The 15527-nt window shown below is 49.9% G+C and overlaps 1 non-coding gene across 1 annotated transcript; it reads right to left on the bottom strand.

Annotated features, from left to right (window-relative positions):
• Positions 1-5082: 5082 nt before the first annotated feature.
• TRNAR-ACG (transfer RNA arginine (anticodon ACG)) lies at positions 5083-5155 on the bottom strand. Its single transcript has one exon. It is a non-coding gene; the product is annotated as a tRNA-Arg (tRNA).
• Between the last annotated feature and the right edge of the window lie 10372 nt (positions 5156-15527).

The following is a 15527-nucleotide window of genomic DNA, read 5'->3' as shown; positions in this document are numbered from 1 at the left end:
TCAGCCAGCCAGCAACCAGCGGTCTTCACACATTCTGCAGGAAGGACTGCGCGGTGGGCTGTCATGAGTACACGTGGCAAAAAAAAGTGCGAGCCATTTCGACGAACAAATGTGGCTCATCTATTTTCGGTGCGCCATGTCGACGCTCGCCCAGGTGACAATGGAAATGAGGTAAGACGTGTTTTTCCGATTAAATCGTCCAAGCGCAGCTAATCACCGTGTCGATCGCAAAGTCCTGACACCTCTCGGAACTCGGCAAAACAGCAATGGAGAAAGGAATGGCTCATCTTCGTTTTCGTATAACCCTTTATTGCATAGCAGAATAAAACCCTTCAAAAGCGCCAAATGTGCTGCAGCGCCGAATAATTTGGCGCTCGTTTGCTGATCTCAGTGTCGCGGGTTCGAATCCTGGTCACGACACCTGTATTTCGATGGAGCCGAAACAAAAACGGCCTCGTGCTGCTTGGGGACGTTGACCTCCACACACTATGTACGCACTATCTGAATTGAGTGGTCGCTCTTAGGCTTTGTGCCACGGTCGGTGATGCCCCCGCACCGTGGCTGAGGTCGCGTTGGCAGTGCTCGGCCGTAGCTACAGTGAACAACCGCAATAAAAGGACAACACCAGGCGGTGTAGCGGACGCCAGGACGAACACTGATCTCTGCGACAGTTAATTTCGAGCGGTTGACAATCATTTACAGGGTGTTTCAGCGAGCATTTTCGAAAATTCCTAAAAAGAGGATGTTTGGCAAAAGCTCTTTTCAGGAACACTCTCAACCGGGGCGGGCGTTGCTTTTTAAAAAGTCACGCTGATTAGCTAATTAACTAATGGCGTCTTGGGCCGAGACGCACTGCCTTCGCGCCGGCGGCGTCAAACCCCACACGGGTAAGACGTCCCTATGAGCCTCAACGTGCGAAACACTGGCGAAGTGCCGTCACGTTCTGTGCCCTCTGTTCACCGCGGCCTCCGTGACAACCGCACATCTCGAAGGGCCTCCTTACCAGCGGGCGACGTCGACGATTACAGTTTGCGATTTGTAGAATTAGTAACAAGCGCTTCAGTTATGACAACTCGAAATTGCTGCGCACTTAAATAAGGGCACAAAACCCGCGGAACCACATGTTTGCAGGAACGTTTGGCGGTTCTGGTTTGTTGGGCGCCACACCACGGCGTTGTAGAGCTTCACCTGCACCACCTGCCGAAAGAATCTGTCTACGCTTGTCAATACGGTCTCGGCTTACCGCACCGTTGCTCCATCCTTTCACGCACACACACGTTGCCAAAAAGTGAACGCATGCAGGCTATACGGCAGACGTCTTTTAGTCGTCCGCTGTGTGAACTAATGTAGGGCGAAAAACATTTACACAAGACCCTTAATTTTCTCATGGGAACACACACAAGGGCAAGCTGTAATGTAGGGACTGCATGAAGCCGAAGCAGGCAACCATTTTTTATTCTTGTCGTTAGTGGCAGTCGAAATATTTCTTCTCTATCGTTTCGAAAATTTCACCGTGAATTGTACTAAGAATCACTGACATGTTTTTTTTTTCTTCTACAACCTGACACTAAGAAAAATAAAAGGTCGGCAGCAGTAAACAAAGGCTTGATGAAAAAGGGCAACCCGTGACCTCAAAGCACGAGTCAGTCCAGAGCTGGCCACTCATTTCCAAGTCTACCCAATAACAATGGGAGACAGTGTAGTCTCACCCCGGCAGCCTTCACTGGTAAAGAAAGCTTGCAGCCACCCCGAAACCAAAACGGCTGTAAACCATTCAGAACGTTTTCTTCTTCTTTCTTTCCTTCTTTCTCTTTTCCGCCTACCGGATAAGATCAGTGATGTTTCTAGCATGCACTATTTTTATTTATTTTCACTGTGAGTGTATTCAGATCTTTGCACACTATAACTACACCCCTTTGTCTAAAACCACGTGCAAAACAGACCACAAGCCGCTTTCTCTCTCCCCCTTCTTCTTTCCCTCTCCGCCTGTGCTCGAATCACTGGACACCCCCCTTCGATGGAGCCACACTTCAAGGACTACATGAGGGCCGTGAACGGGGCCGGCTGGTGTGCGAGTGCAGCGTAGATTAACACATAGCAGCTGCTATCGTATCCGACATTTAGTAAAGATATACCCCCTTGAGACGCTTCGTCTGTCGTTCCTCTTCGTCGAAGCTTGCTTTCGGCTGCGTCGTCGGCGTCAACTGACGCACCGTTGTTGCTTGCCTCTTCAGACAGGGAATATGTTACTTTAGCGTGGCCGCTACTTTTGAGGACGACGAAGTAAAAGTGAGTCAGCGCCTTCGTAGAGCAGCGCAGAAAGTTCGAATTTGACGCCGTAGTCACGCCACCAGAGGACGATGCGTCCGCAATGGGCCTAAAGCGAGGGCCTTTAAATGGGCCTCCCGCGCGCCCCATTCGCCCAGTTTCCGTTTCTCGCAGGGGAAAGCACGGGATCTTCTCGCGCTGCTGGGCTTTTGAGAACGACTTTTCTCTTCATACGCAGAGCTAGGATCTTCCGGCTGACTCAAACCCGCAGATCCAACGGGCAAAAGAGGCAGCTGAGGCCAACGGACTCCTGGACTGAGGAATGCCAACTGTTGCTCACATCTCTAATCTATCCTAATCCCTAAACACCTTGCGCGCCTTTCAAGTCTATTAATAAAGTTTTAAATCAAGAAATGAATCTGGATTTTAAAAACTGGCATGGTTTCGCCTTGTCTATATGTGTGGTTACGATCTATCGAGCACCCCATTGGCACTGACCACCACCACCATCATCAGCCTGAGTACTCACTCACCCACATCGACCCGTTCTGGCCACAACAGAAGGCGGCGATCGATGGCCCGGTTACCGTGGCTCAGTATACTCTATGTCCGCAACATGCTCCCATGCCCTTGGCTCAGAATGGACAACAGTTTAAGTCTGCTAAATTCTCTACGAAGAAATTACCTAGAACCACTTCCAGACTGGCAAAGCCAATTTAGCAGTTTCTGGAGCAATTTGAAAAATCGCTAATTCACTTTTGGGGTTTTGCTTAATTACTGCTTAATGGGGGACGCCAGATCGAGTATCTACACTCACTCTGATCAATTTGGGCAGCGGCTGAAGTAGCCCAGAAGGCAGCAGCAGCAACGATGAGGAAACCTAAGTATCCTACGAGAGTGGTTATTTCAGTCACTGTGGCACTGTTTCCACACCTTGCTTATATCCAGCGGTGCAGTTCGCCATAACACATCCATTTTACAAAAAAAGAAAAAAAATGGGCGGAAGGTGCTTTCGTGGCTGCTTTTTTTTTTTCATCATCACCAATCTAAAACGACCCACGTGGGCTTGTACATGACTTTCAAATGAAAAACTACGTGAAATCCACGACAAAGACCTATACATGTGCGAGATGGGACGACCTTATCGCTGCAATGTTATTAATCTCGCCCGCCCACCTGACTTACTGCTGCGATTGCCGTATCTTGGAATCCAGTTCGTTACCCGGAGAGACCACTGGTTCTTTTTTCCTCACATTACATGCCCTGTCTATGTCGTATTTATCCTCGATTTCAGCTCAGACATCATGATGATGATGAATTATCACGGCGCAAGGTTTTTCGTTCGACTCAACGTCCCAAGCATTTCCCAAGCATTTCACACTAAGGAAGCCGAGCACCAGGCATTGAAAAGCTGGTACCCATTGTATCACCGGTGTGTGCGCGCCGACACTAGGGATCGAACCCCGCACCTCCCGCATGCGAGGCGGATGCTCAAACGACTAGGCCACCGCTGTGGTAGCTCAGACATCGTGAACTGGAATTTGTTTCTTGACCTACTCCTGCTCTCTTAGCGTTACGCCTGTAATTTAGAAAAAAATGATGCACGATTAATTACAATAGGAATTCCAGAGTTTTCAGGTACCCAAAGAAATTCCAGGCCTCTCAGGACCCTTCACAACAACTTTTTCATAATTAACGCAGAGCGCGCTAGACGATGCCAGCCCAGCAGCTACAGGGAGGCGCAGGAGAAGCTCCGACGCGAGATGTTGCTGCACCGGCGGGAATCGCCGCCACGTGGTCCGAGCGTGGTACCGAGCGCACGCCGTTCGCGGCTTGCCACCCGCATGCCAACATCGATCTGCTGACAGCACAGCATGGACCGCAAGCGACGGAGATCGCGGGAAGCAGCATACAGCGTCGAGGAGGAAGGGGCCAACAGGCGTGCGCGCAGTGCCCCTCCTTCACCACGGTGCACGTTCCCCCACCACCATCGCGACAGAGAGAGGAAAGATGCAGGTCGCGGCAGACGACCGCCTGTCTGCGCCGGCCTCCTAACTGGGCCACCCCTTCTCCCCCTCCCGAACGGGGGAATCCCCGTAGCAGTCTGCAGAGTCACCAGCCGCTTCGTGCGCTCCTTCGCAGGTTCCCGCCACTGGTGCCCTGGCATCCGTGACGGCGGCGCCACCAGCGGGGACGGAGAGGGCTGCCGCGTCGTCTGCTAGCGGCGCGGCCGTGCGCCCTGACTGCAGCGCGACAGCGGCGGGCTGCAGCCTGGTTGCGTGGAAGCAAGCCACCGCAAAAGCTCAACGCTGTCGAGAGCCTGCTCTACAGCGAGCAGAGTAGAGTAGAGTAGAGTGGCGGGCGTGGCGCTATTTATTACGTATAATATTTATCCAATCGCCTGTCCTTTCTTACTGTAAGTCCCCTCTTTCTTTCCCCCCGTTGTCCTCTCCCTGTCCCTTTTATAGCTGCAGCTCAGTTGCGTCTGGATTCGACGGCAGACGCCGCGGTCAGCAAAAAATATTTCCTTTCCTTCTCGCATCTTATTTTACAATAAACCGCCACTAATAATAATACGCTCCATCTCCTGACATCACGTGCGAATCGTGTGCAGTAGGCGGTCAGTGAAGCGTAGAGGTTCGACGATAACCGCATCTCCAAGGGCAGCAGCGCCGCTCACGCTCAACACGACGGTGTGCTGGATGTTGTCACGCCGCACACACTGCCCTGAAGCTACATGCCAGTGCCGGAAACGACGCTGCTTGCATTTATGACGACTGACTCGCAACGTTTAGCAAGAAAAAAGAAAGCAGCCGAGCCTGCCAGGATTCGAACCTGGAATCTTCTGATCCGTAGTCGGACGCGTTACCTGTTGCGCCACAGGCCCCTTTTTCTTTCTTTAATGCCGACTTCAGCACGTCATTTATAAACCAATCCACGCGAACAACACAACACAGATGCTAAAGCTACGTCACCCGCATGTGGGGTTACATAAACACATTAAAATTCGCGCATGTATAACAAAGCTTCCCTTCTCGGAAGCCACCCAGGCACTGGGTCTTGTATTTTGTGGCCTTCAATAACTCTTCCAACAGATTCACGAAAACACTCTCTTATCGGGCTCGCGTCAATGTCCGCATGTCTGGCTGCCATCCTGGGTCGCCAAATACTGTGCAGGCCAAATATCACGATCATGTCGAAAGGAACCCCTTCTTCATTGTCGACAGGCAAAAATCTGATTCCGAAAGCACCCACCGGTAATTCTTTTTTAATCGTGCGTTGTATAATGTCCCAAATGAAAGAGGCTTCCCAACAATACAAGAAGACGTGTTCAATCGCGTCCGGCTTTCGGCATATGAAACAATGATTTCCCCAAGGTACAAAAAACCATACACTCCTGCCCCCTGTCCCTCTTTCCCGCTACAACTGCGCCCCATTCAGTGCTGAGGCTAAATATTTCTCACCATTCTAACGCAGTTTTGAGGGCAATAGGTGAAAAGGCTACCTCTCATAGAATCGAAATTATCATTTTATTTAGTAATAACATTTTTCTGGAACTAGAAAATGCGCTTATCTCAGGCACGAAGTTCTTTTCATGGCACTCTCTAGTGTAATTTCATGTCAGGATACACCAGAGGGTGCCATGAAACAAACTTCGTGCTTGAGGTATACGCATTTTTTAATTACTGAAACATTTTTTACTAAACAACTGAGAATTTAGATTCTATTACAGACAGCCTTTTCCACCTAGTACCATCAAAATCGCGTTATAATGGTTGGAACTCCTTAGCCACAGCGCTAAACTCCCGCCAAATCTACCACCCTCTCCCTCATCCTTTCCTTCTCAGACCAATATCGAGCAGGCAGTATGGCGTCGACTATACAGACCGCCACCATGCCATGCCCTTTCCTGCTCTCCTTCATACATAGAAGGGGAAGATCTCCACCCTCTTAATTATACCGAAGCACCAGAGCGGATTTTGAGCGCAGTTACCGAACCTAAGCCCAAACAAACCGAAGCCTCCCTTTCAAGGGATGGAATCACAGGAGCGGTGAGAGGCTGCTTTGCGGGCCGAGACTTGAAAGTCGCCGCGGCCCAACAGTGCCCGGTCATGAGGGTCCGTCGCCGTGCTGCTCGTCCGCCTCACCCTTCACGTACCCTCACCTGATCCACTGAAGTGGCTGAAATAAAACTCTAACCAACCATCCAGATGCGCCAACTGCACACTAGATGCGCCATCTGTGGGCTACCTATCGCCGAGCCGTGAAATTTCGTTTTTTTTTTTTCAGTAAAAAGAAAATTGCGCTGAACCTAGGCCAAAAGTGCGTCAAAAGGGTTCCTCCCAACTGTTACAGTTGGGGTTCAGTTTTAAGAAGGGGGAAAAATAACGGGTCGGTTACGGTTTTTGGCTTGGTTGCGTGCTCAGTTCCACGCCCATTCGATGAAAAGGTTTGGCCGTGATGGCTTTCCCCCTGACTAAAGAAATACCACCACTGAAAATTGGTTTTGAAGAGATGAAAGACACAGAATATGTCTCACTTGTCGGTGGACCCCTCAATCTCTTCATGAGGGAAGGGAGGAAGAAGTTGGGAGTGAAAGAAGAAAGAGTGCCGCTGTAAAGGGGTGCGGAATAATCTCCACCGCCTGGGGATCTTTAACGCGGGCTGACATCACACAGAACACGGGCGCCTTTGGGGAAGAGGTAAAAACGCAGCGCGGCTAACACGTGGTCCGCCTGTTATTCCGTGCGTTGACTGGTCGGTAGCCGTGGGTGCCTGCGTCTAACCGCGCCCATTCAAACGTCACATGCGTCGGGCAGCCGTGCGCAGAAACTGCCGAATTCCTGGCTTGCAACAAGGGCGCTGTAAGCATCAACAGCACAGTGCCGAACTCAGGGAAACGAATGATTGCGCCATGCTAGTGTGACTAATAGATGAGCAAAAAGGCGGCACTCACCAGACCACGGTGCATGGTTTCGTCTTGTCCAGAGAAGACGACATACAGGTTTTCGATAAACCAAGCTGTCGCGTGCACAGTACGAGCACCAGACGTCTGCAAAGCGGCTGCGTGGTTCGCGGCTGACTACTTCGCATGTCGTCAGCGCAACGCTGCCCCAAGTTCAGTCAAATGGTGCGAACTGGCCGGGTACGGACGGGGCCGTCGTGTACCCGGAATCACCGCAGACTGCCTCGCCTTCGCGGACCACGTGACCTGCGCTCGCGCGTTGAGATGCGGCTCCTGAGCCGAACCAGCCGGGGCGGCTTCGCCGGAAATCTGACGCTGACGGCCAAAAATTTTTGTGCGCAGGAAGTAGCATAGTCATTAGCACGTTTGGCTGCGAAGCGGAAGGATGGGAGTTCGAATCACATCGTGCACAAAAATTTTTTAAACTAGCGTGCTGTCTCGTCTGTTCCTTTTGCCTCTGTCCTTGTGCTTTCCACGCTAGTTGCAATGTCGCAGTCACTAACGAAAGCTCAACGCTACGGGCAGAAGAGGGAGATAAAGAAAGAAAAGAGCTGCAGTTCAGAGGTACGGTGTCTAGCAGGGGGTCTTCATCGCCGATCGAACTCTGCGAGTCGAGGTCACCTCACCGCCAATGACTCGCTGGGGCTGCCGAAGTCTGTAGCGAGATGGCGGGTTCTGGAGCCCGTAGCATTTTAACGCGAGAGCGTTAGTACGCCCATGTCGGAACAAAATTGTCCGAGGTTGGCGTCGGCCATAGCGACCGTTTGAAGCCTCGCGGCTGGAGCAGGCAGATAGAATGTGGTGCATTGAGGCTGCCGGAATTTTGTCGGGAATTTTATTGCGAAGTAGACTGGGCTCCCATTAGCGATGAGAGCTGGCAACTTATGAGCTTAATTACCACAGCTGCCACGTGTGAAATGGCTTCACGCAAACGCAGATCATGAAACAAGCGGAAGAGAGAACTATAAGTGCTAGCCATTATCACCTCCTGCGCACGCCGACCGCTAGGGATGCCATCAGGTGCACAGTAAAACAGGGCTCGGCACGATACTTAAAAAAAAATCGATACTGATATCTGATACCGGAAAAAATGCATTGCCGATACAAGATACAGACGCGATATTGATGTCCGACACTGAGATAATGATACTTGGATGCACCACTGAAATCGTCCATATATCAATCAAGCTCGTTATATCTTGGCCAAGTTAAGAAATTTCTCCGTGGTTTCTGGAATCTCTAGTGTGTCCGCTATAGCGCACTGTCTTTGGAGGGATTAACGAAGCCGGCCGTACGGATTTCTTGAAGCTCTGATTTCCTTGAGCTCCAATGTGGACGCAGCCATGGTTTCGTTATAACTTTGTATAGAAGACGTGGTGACGATGAAACGATCGCTTCCACGAGCAGGCTAGCAATTTCTTTTTTCTTTGCTGATGCTCTTCACGCGAACTGGTCTGTGAGCACTTGAAAGAATACGACTAAACTTGGAACTCTTTCTGGTGCTTTGTGTTTGTTACTGCTGAATTTACCGGATGGCATCTGTCTTTGTCCAGTGCTCAACGATGCAAGCTCCTTGCGCTTGAGGAAATCCACGCACTTAATTTCCCCAGCTCTGTGATTAAGAGACGTTTGAAGTCAAACATTCTGCGTTGAAAGCTAGAAGGAAAACCAGAAAAAAAAGGTGGTTGAAAGTTTTTATTAGGCGAAACATAAATAACCCTGCTAAGAAAGCAATGCGTGAATTGTTTCTTCAGAAATAATTCTTTGCTTATCATTCGCGCCCAGGTGCAGCTGTTCCCTTGTATGTTTTGCGATAATGTTTTTTGCACTTCCGTATTGTCATTAATGATGATTTTGTGTATTTTGGATGTCTTGTTTTTGTGAAAATTATAACCTGGCTGTGTTCACTTTTTTCTTTTATTTTATGTAAATATTTTTAAGCGAGTCTGCTCCTATGCCTTGTAACGGCTGCCTGGGCCTCGTCAAGTTGTGTACCTACATCTTTTAGTCCAGACAGCCAGCCAGATTTTCTGGGAAATAAATTGAATTGAATTGAAGAATAATAATCTTTTTTTTTTCATTTTCAGACATGGTACAAATTGAGGCCTGTCGAATGCAGGAAGGCTCAACAGGCATGTGCCTGGCAGTTCGCGACGTCAATAGCGTTCATAGGCATGTTTATTTTTTGAACAAAAAGAAATAAAGAAAAATGAGAAAACACGCACGCACATACCCGATCGCGCACACAGCCCGACGGCTGAAGACTATAGCTCCAGAACAGTTTGATTCACAGGTTTCCGGCTGGTTCAACGGACTTCGAAACACCTTCTGGGGAGAGAACATAAAGACGCTCAATCACTGCGTTCTCTTGTCATGAACACCTGAGCCGAATAATACACTTCGGCACCCAGCAGAGAACCCACAGTCGCGGGCGAAAATTGCCGAGTCTTTTCCGGCGATTTTTACATGCTCGCACGCTCCTGATCAATCCTGAGCAGAGATCGCTGTTGGTTAGATTCTTCAAGGCGTCACATAGCTACCAGGGCCGCGGCCATTCAGCAGCGTCGCCTCGATTGGTCGGGAAGTCCCCCTCCTCCCCCCCCGCCCATCCGGCGGATGAGCGGCGATTTTTGAGCGTATAAAAAGTGGCAGGAAAGGCGCGAAGATGCTGAAATACAAATTTTGACTACATATAACTCAGCTTCTACAAAACAATTTAAAAAAATTCTTGCTGGAGGATATTCTTGAAGTGGCCCCCTTCGACATCCCATGCAGAATACCGCACAAACGCATCATCGGGCAAGCTGTTCAATACCAAAGGTACGTAGTAGGGTTGCACACGTTCTCTGTACTTGGCCCGCGCACGTGTAAACATAAAGCGTTCTCATGAGCGATGTTCTCGTACTGGGGTATACAAACTGAAAAATTCCTTAGTCCGAATATATTTTAGGACAGCTGTTAATTTACACACGAATTCAGAATTAGGGATGTGCAGGTGTGCGACGGTAATCGCATTCAAAGGCAGAGACATCCCAAAGCAGACAAATTTGAGCAAACATTTCAAAACGCAGTTAATTTCTTCTTGCTAGAAACTGGAGCAATAAAAAAATACCAGGTTATACCGTATCGGAATACAGAGTAATCTAGAGCATTGACGGCACGTTTACGGATTTCAAAATGGCATAGAAATTCGCTACCTTACGCGGCTCAGTACAAACATGGCCTAAATGCGCGTGCCAGGACACTCAGCATCGAAATGAATTCCAAGGTATTTAATCGATGGCACATAATCTATAGGGGGCGAGTACAATGTTGACAGGTAGGTAAATGCACCAAAACAGTTGTAGCAACAGTTATTTTCTTATAAGAGCTATGAGAACAAAACTCAGGCAACCAACTCATGACTTGCGGTGTGTCATGATGAAGATGCGAGATTGCCTCGAACCTTGCTAATATCTTGCTAATCTCTGTCATTTAGATGCTACATTTACTCATCGACATGAAGTGCCAGCATTTGCTCAAACCGTCGGCTCTATCGATAGAGCCCCGCGATGTGTCCGTCATAATAAAGCTGCTCCACAGGCGAGGACGGGCACGCTGCCGTGTTATGGAGCGGCCTTTTCGAACTGACAAGAGTGCGTGGCAACAAATTTTTTGTACGCTCGTGAGCATGACGGCGACAGTCTTCCATTTCCGTTCGCAACCACCGCAAGTAAGAGGGAAGGTGTGCTGTTTCTACCACAATAGTGAGCCTACCTCCTGGTTACATTTGTCACCGAGTGTGCTATCATATGGCAAACAAGGAAAGTAGGAAGAAAGCAGACTGGCCGGGCCAAAGGCATTGACATCGCCTGTTTCTAATTCTACTAGTGCTACCGCAACATCGGCTACATCGACTTCAGGTACACCCTCTCGTCACGCCACTGAAAATAAATAAGTTTTCCTTTCGCACATTAATATGTTAAGTTGTAGAAATATTTCTCATGCGAGCAGCCGCTGAGGTTCAGTGGTTATGGCGCTCGGCTGCTGTCCCGAAAGACGCTAGTTCGATCCCGGTCGCGGCGGTCAAATTTCGATGGAGGCGAAATGTCAGTGCACGTTAAAGAACAGGTGGTCGAAATTGACCGGAGCCCTTCGCTACGGAGTCTCTCATAGCCTGAGTCGCTTTGGGACGCTAAACCCCCATCAAACCTGTATCATTGCTAGGTCCAAAGACGGATTACAACGTGAAATAATTGAAGCATATTACATCAAGCAGATGGGGCTCTATGCCTGAGTAAGCCGTCAGTGTTGTCAGAAGAAGAGATTGGTTTTCTTAGCGGATAATTGCCAACGTTGTAATCCTTGCCTCTCTCGTTTTGGCAGGTGTGTGTTTTATTAGGTGATAATTTTTATCTGTTTTGTTCTTTATCTATTTGCTTGTATATTTGGCTCGAGTGGTTATAAAGCAGCTTTTTGGAACAGTCAACTCGGGTGGAAGTCGGCGTCAGTCCTGTGTTGTGTGTGTTTGTCTTTTCGCGCCAGTGCGCTTTTACACAAACTATTATAACAGAACCGTCTGTAGCGCGCTCTTTGAATTTCCAAACCCGAAGCCTCCTGCTCGTACAGTAATACAAAGTCTAACCGTTTTTGCCGAGCGAATTATGCTTTAGCTTCTGAGACAACACTCGCGCGATTTTGTGGGCGGCGTCACAGGCTCGACCGGCTCCGTTGTGCCGACATAATTCGAGCGAAGGAAGGAAAAACAGCGAGTTTCACGCGCACAAGCGAAACACGCTGTGGCGAAGTTGTCAGCCAGCTGTATCGCACTCTGACGATGAACGGACGACATCTGAAGAGCACTGAGCAACCAGCACTACCAGAGGAAACGGCGGCCGACGGCAGTAAGCGCGGTTCGGAATACGCTACGGGGAATACGTGAAGGTAGTGCGCCGAACACCGGGCGCCCACCTGCTCTCTTCGTATCACCATCTGCAAGCGACTACTGCCGTACCGGAAATTGGCGCGGTAGTATTAGCAGCTACTCCATCTCACAAGCACACTGCGGCACTGTGAGTGCTAGGGCGATCTGAGCCAATCAGAACGGCGCGCGCTGCAAAAATGCGTCCCCCCGCGCCCGTCCTCCCTGGACTGTCCGGCAATGCGAAGAGCGTCACTGTCCAGTTGCGGCACGCAGGTAACGAAGGAGTCTAGGCTGTAGTAACTATAGGAGATATAGTTGAACACGGCTCAAGCATTTTAGGGCCTATTTGCTGTGTTTTTGCAGCCCTTCCTGCTGCCTTATTTGGAGGAGAGAGCTGTAGGGTCCACAGTGCTGCAAACTACTTGTCAGACTGCGAGAGAGCATCACGAGAGACCCGGAGCCCATTCGGCGAATTTGCGCGTGACCCATCCTCCGCCGTCGGCCGGACAACAACGGGCTTACAGGGAATGTGTGCCATGAGTAACCATGGCCAATCCAGTTTCACGTGACCAAACGGCGCGTGCATTCACTCTCTCCCAGACACATAGGCGAGTGAATGGGCAGGGCTTCGTGTGCCAGTGCGTGGCGATCTTTTGACATACACTGAAACTTTTCTCACCACAGGGAACGAAGGATTTTCCTACACGGAGCATGTGCAGCGTGTTAAAGCACGTGTTGCGTTGTACATAGAGAGCTCCCATTTTTTTATTTCTGCCATGTGAACAAAGGGTTGTTACGTTTTTCATCGTCGACCCCTCCATGCCTCGGCGACCACCTCTCGATGTCCGATGCCCAATGGTCCGACGTCTCGCCCGGACAACGCCACCTTCGAGGCCCACTCTCGCACTAACCGCCAAACGCAGCGACTGGCTGGCAGCTGTGGGATCCTCGCTACAGGTATAGTGTTCTCGAATATTTCAGGGCACTATAGGCAAGCGTCAGGCCTCGACGTTACGGAGATGCGGCGACGCTGGCGGTAGCAGTGACTTTCGTTGTGTAGGCAAAAGGCGAGACCCTCCGCATTCGGTGCGCCGGGCTTCCTTCTTTTTTGGGCATACTTCACGGCATGCCGATAAATTGTGGTGCGGTTGGCTGACCCGCAATGCAGCAGAAAGGAAGCGGCGTAAGTTTGCACGAGTTGATTGCAGTCAGATAGGCGCGAAAGCGACGGGCAGGGGCCGAGAAGCGGGACAAGTTCGGCGGCGGGTCGGCTTCGCGGCTGCCATTGCGTTTCTGCACTGAAATCTAACCAGTTAGTTGGCGTCTCTTAATCGGCGTCGTTGCTCTTCGGTCGCGTGGCCAACAGCGCAAGGATCACCTGCAACTGGTTCAGTTCACATTCTGTCGTGCTGTCAGCATAAGTTTAGGCGCGATATTCCGTGTGCTTGGGATCGTAAGTTGAACGCAGGGGGCCGTTGTCAGATGCGAATCGCCCGGAGAGCATCCCGTGAGACACTTCGCGCAAAAAGATAAAAAGGACAAAAAGCTGCTGACAGTCGTTTTCGGCGTTCACAAAGTGGCGCTAAACGCGCAACGTTTGAAGCAGCGCCGGCTTTGGTAGAAGACTTCGTACGCACGACGCGTAGTTTTTTCTATTCTTCCGTTTTACGACTGGTCTAACGACGCTAGGATCTCGGCAAACTCACACAATTTTATTTCCGAGATTATTTTAATTTTGCTATAGTAGCTTGATCAGAAACTGGCGAACACAGCAAATGCCACGCCAAAATCCACTACGATCAAGAAGAATGCGCTCACCTGAATGTAAATTTTAAATTAAGAAGCAAAATGATTTATTTATAGCCTAAATTTCGGTTATAGGCTCGAGGAAAACGTCCATGCATGCGCTTGTGCAGCTCTCCAATCGCATTTTCTTTACATTTCCACGTTATCCACAGTGACGCGGCTCGGCGAAAATAGGAAGCACGTCACAAGGTTCGTCTTGTGAAAATGCTGCTTCGCATCGTGCACCGCGTCGTCTGTGTCTTGCACTAGCAATCGGATATGCTGTGCCAGCCCAGAAGTTCAGGACTGCGGACGATTATAGATTCTCGGCATACCTCGCGCTTTCGCCCGCCGTAGGCGCCCTAGTTACTTGCCGTTAACTATATAGGAGCGGAGAGACACCCGCTTCAGCGCACCGCCTACCAATTCCTTCTGGCGATCAGGTTCAAAAAGCGCACAACTACTCTCCGAGCATCAACAAAAATGTCTTTAACCACAAGCTACGCGCACGCTTTGAAATATTCGCATACGCGAGTTGGTTTCAAAGGCAGCGTCGCATGGCGCAGTGTAGGCATATGCCGAGTTTTTGCCTACACCCCGCGTTGCTGCCGACCGCAGCTCCACCTTTGTTTACAAAAATGACGCTTGTCTCAAGTACAGCCGTGAAATTTTGCACGGCAAAACTATGTTGCAGCCCATTTTTTCCGGCGAAACGGTTGAAATGGAACTGCCCCCTCCCAGAGTGACCCACATGTGCGCCCCTTCTTTGCCAAAAGTAAACAGCCCGAGGGGTTTGCTTCAAAGTCGCTTAGTGGGGATCCTGCCGCATCCGTGGAAGTTTCGGAGGGGTGAGGACGAAGTGTTTCTCCCGCCTTCAAGAGAGTTCCAATGCTGGCGATGCATAAACGAGCAACAGAGCGCCTATCACGAATCCACATTGAGCTCTACATTTTTGGCCAAGGCTGTACGTCTTTGTAGCTCATTTACCCGGACGCCATTGAACAGAGGAGCTACTGTCCACGAAGCACACTCGCGCTAGCGGCCGTAGCAGGCCCTTGTGTATCGTGCTGCTGCCGCTCCGCACTTCTCACCGCTCTACTGCCGCTCCGAGCGCCGCTTCACGGATAGTGCCTGCTGTCTGGCCCGAGCACCGTGTTTCGTTCAACACGTCATTCCCGTGGCTCCGGGTTTCCCGGTCTCATCGTGTACGCAGCTACACGAGAGCACTGAACTCTTTTCACTCGCTCTCCTATTTCTCTCGTGACTGTCTACCCTACTTCTTTGCTTTCGCTCTAATAAACAGTTTTACCTCCGACTCCGACCGGTGAACAATTCAAGTGTATAGCACCCCATCGTTCAGCGCGTCACCCTACATACAAGGCTGCTTGGTACTGCTAATCCTAAAAGGTTCACATATCCACCAAATATTTCCGGGTTCATAATGTATTTTATTGTAAAATACAATATGCTTTAAACATAGGATGCCGTGTCCATATTTTTGTTAACATATATGTTTCGATCGAAGTGCTGCACTACTTGCACTCAATGCTGAAATCAGCCTTACATAGACGTCGAAAAAATTTCGGGTTCCATTGCGACAATCGG

The sequence above is a fragment of the Amblyomma americanum genome, chromosome 1, assembly GCF_052857255.1.
Source record: "Amblyomma americanum isolate KBUSLIRL-KWMA chromosome 1, ASM5285725v1, whole genome shotgun sequence".
NCBI classification, from domain to species: domain Eukaryota; kingdom Metazoa; phylum Arthropoda; class Arachnida; order Ixodida; family Ixodidae; genus Amblyomma; species Amblyomma americanum.
This window is presented reverse-complemented; position numbering and strand designations above follow the sequence as displayed.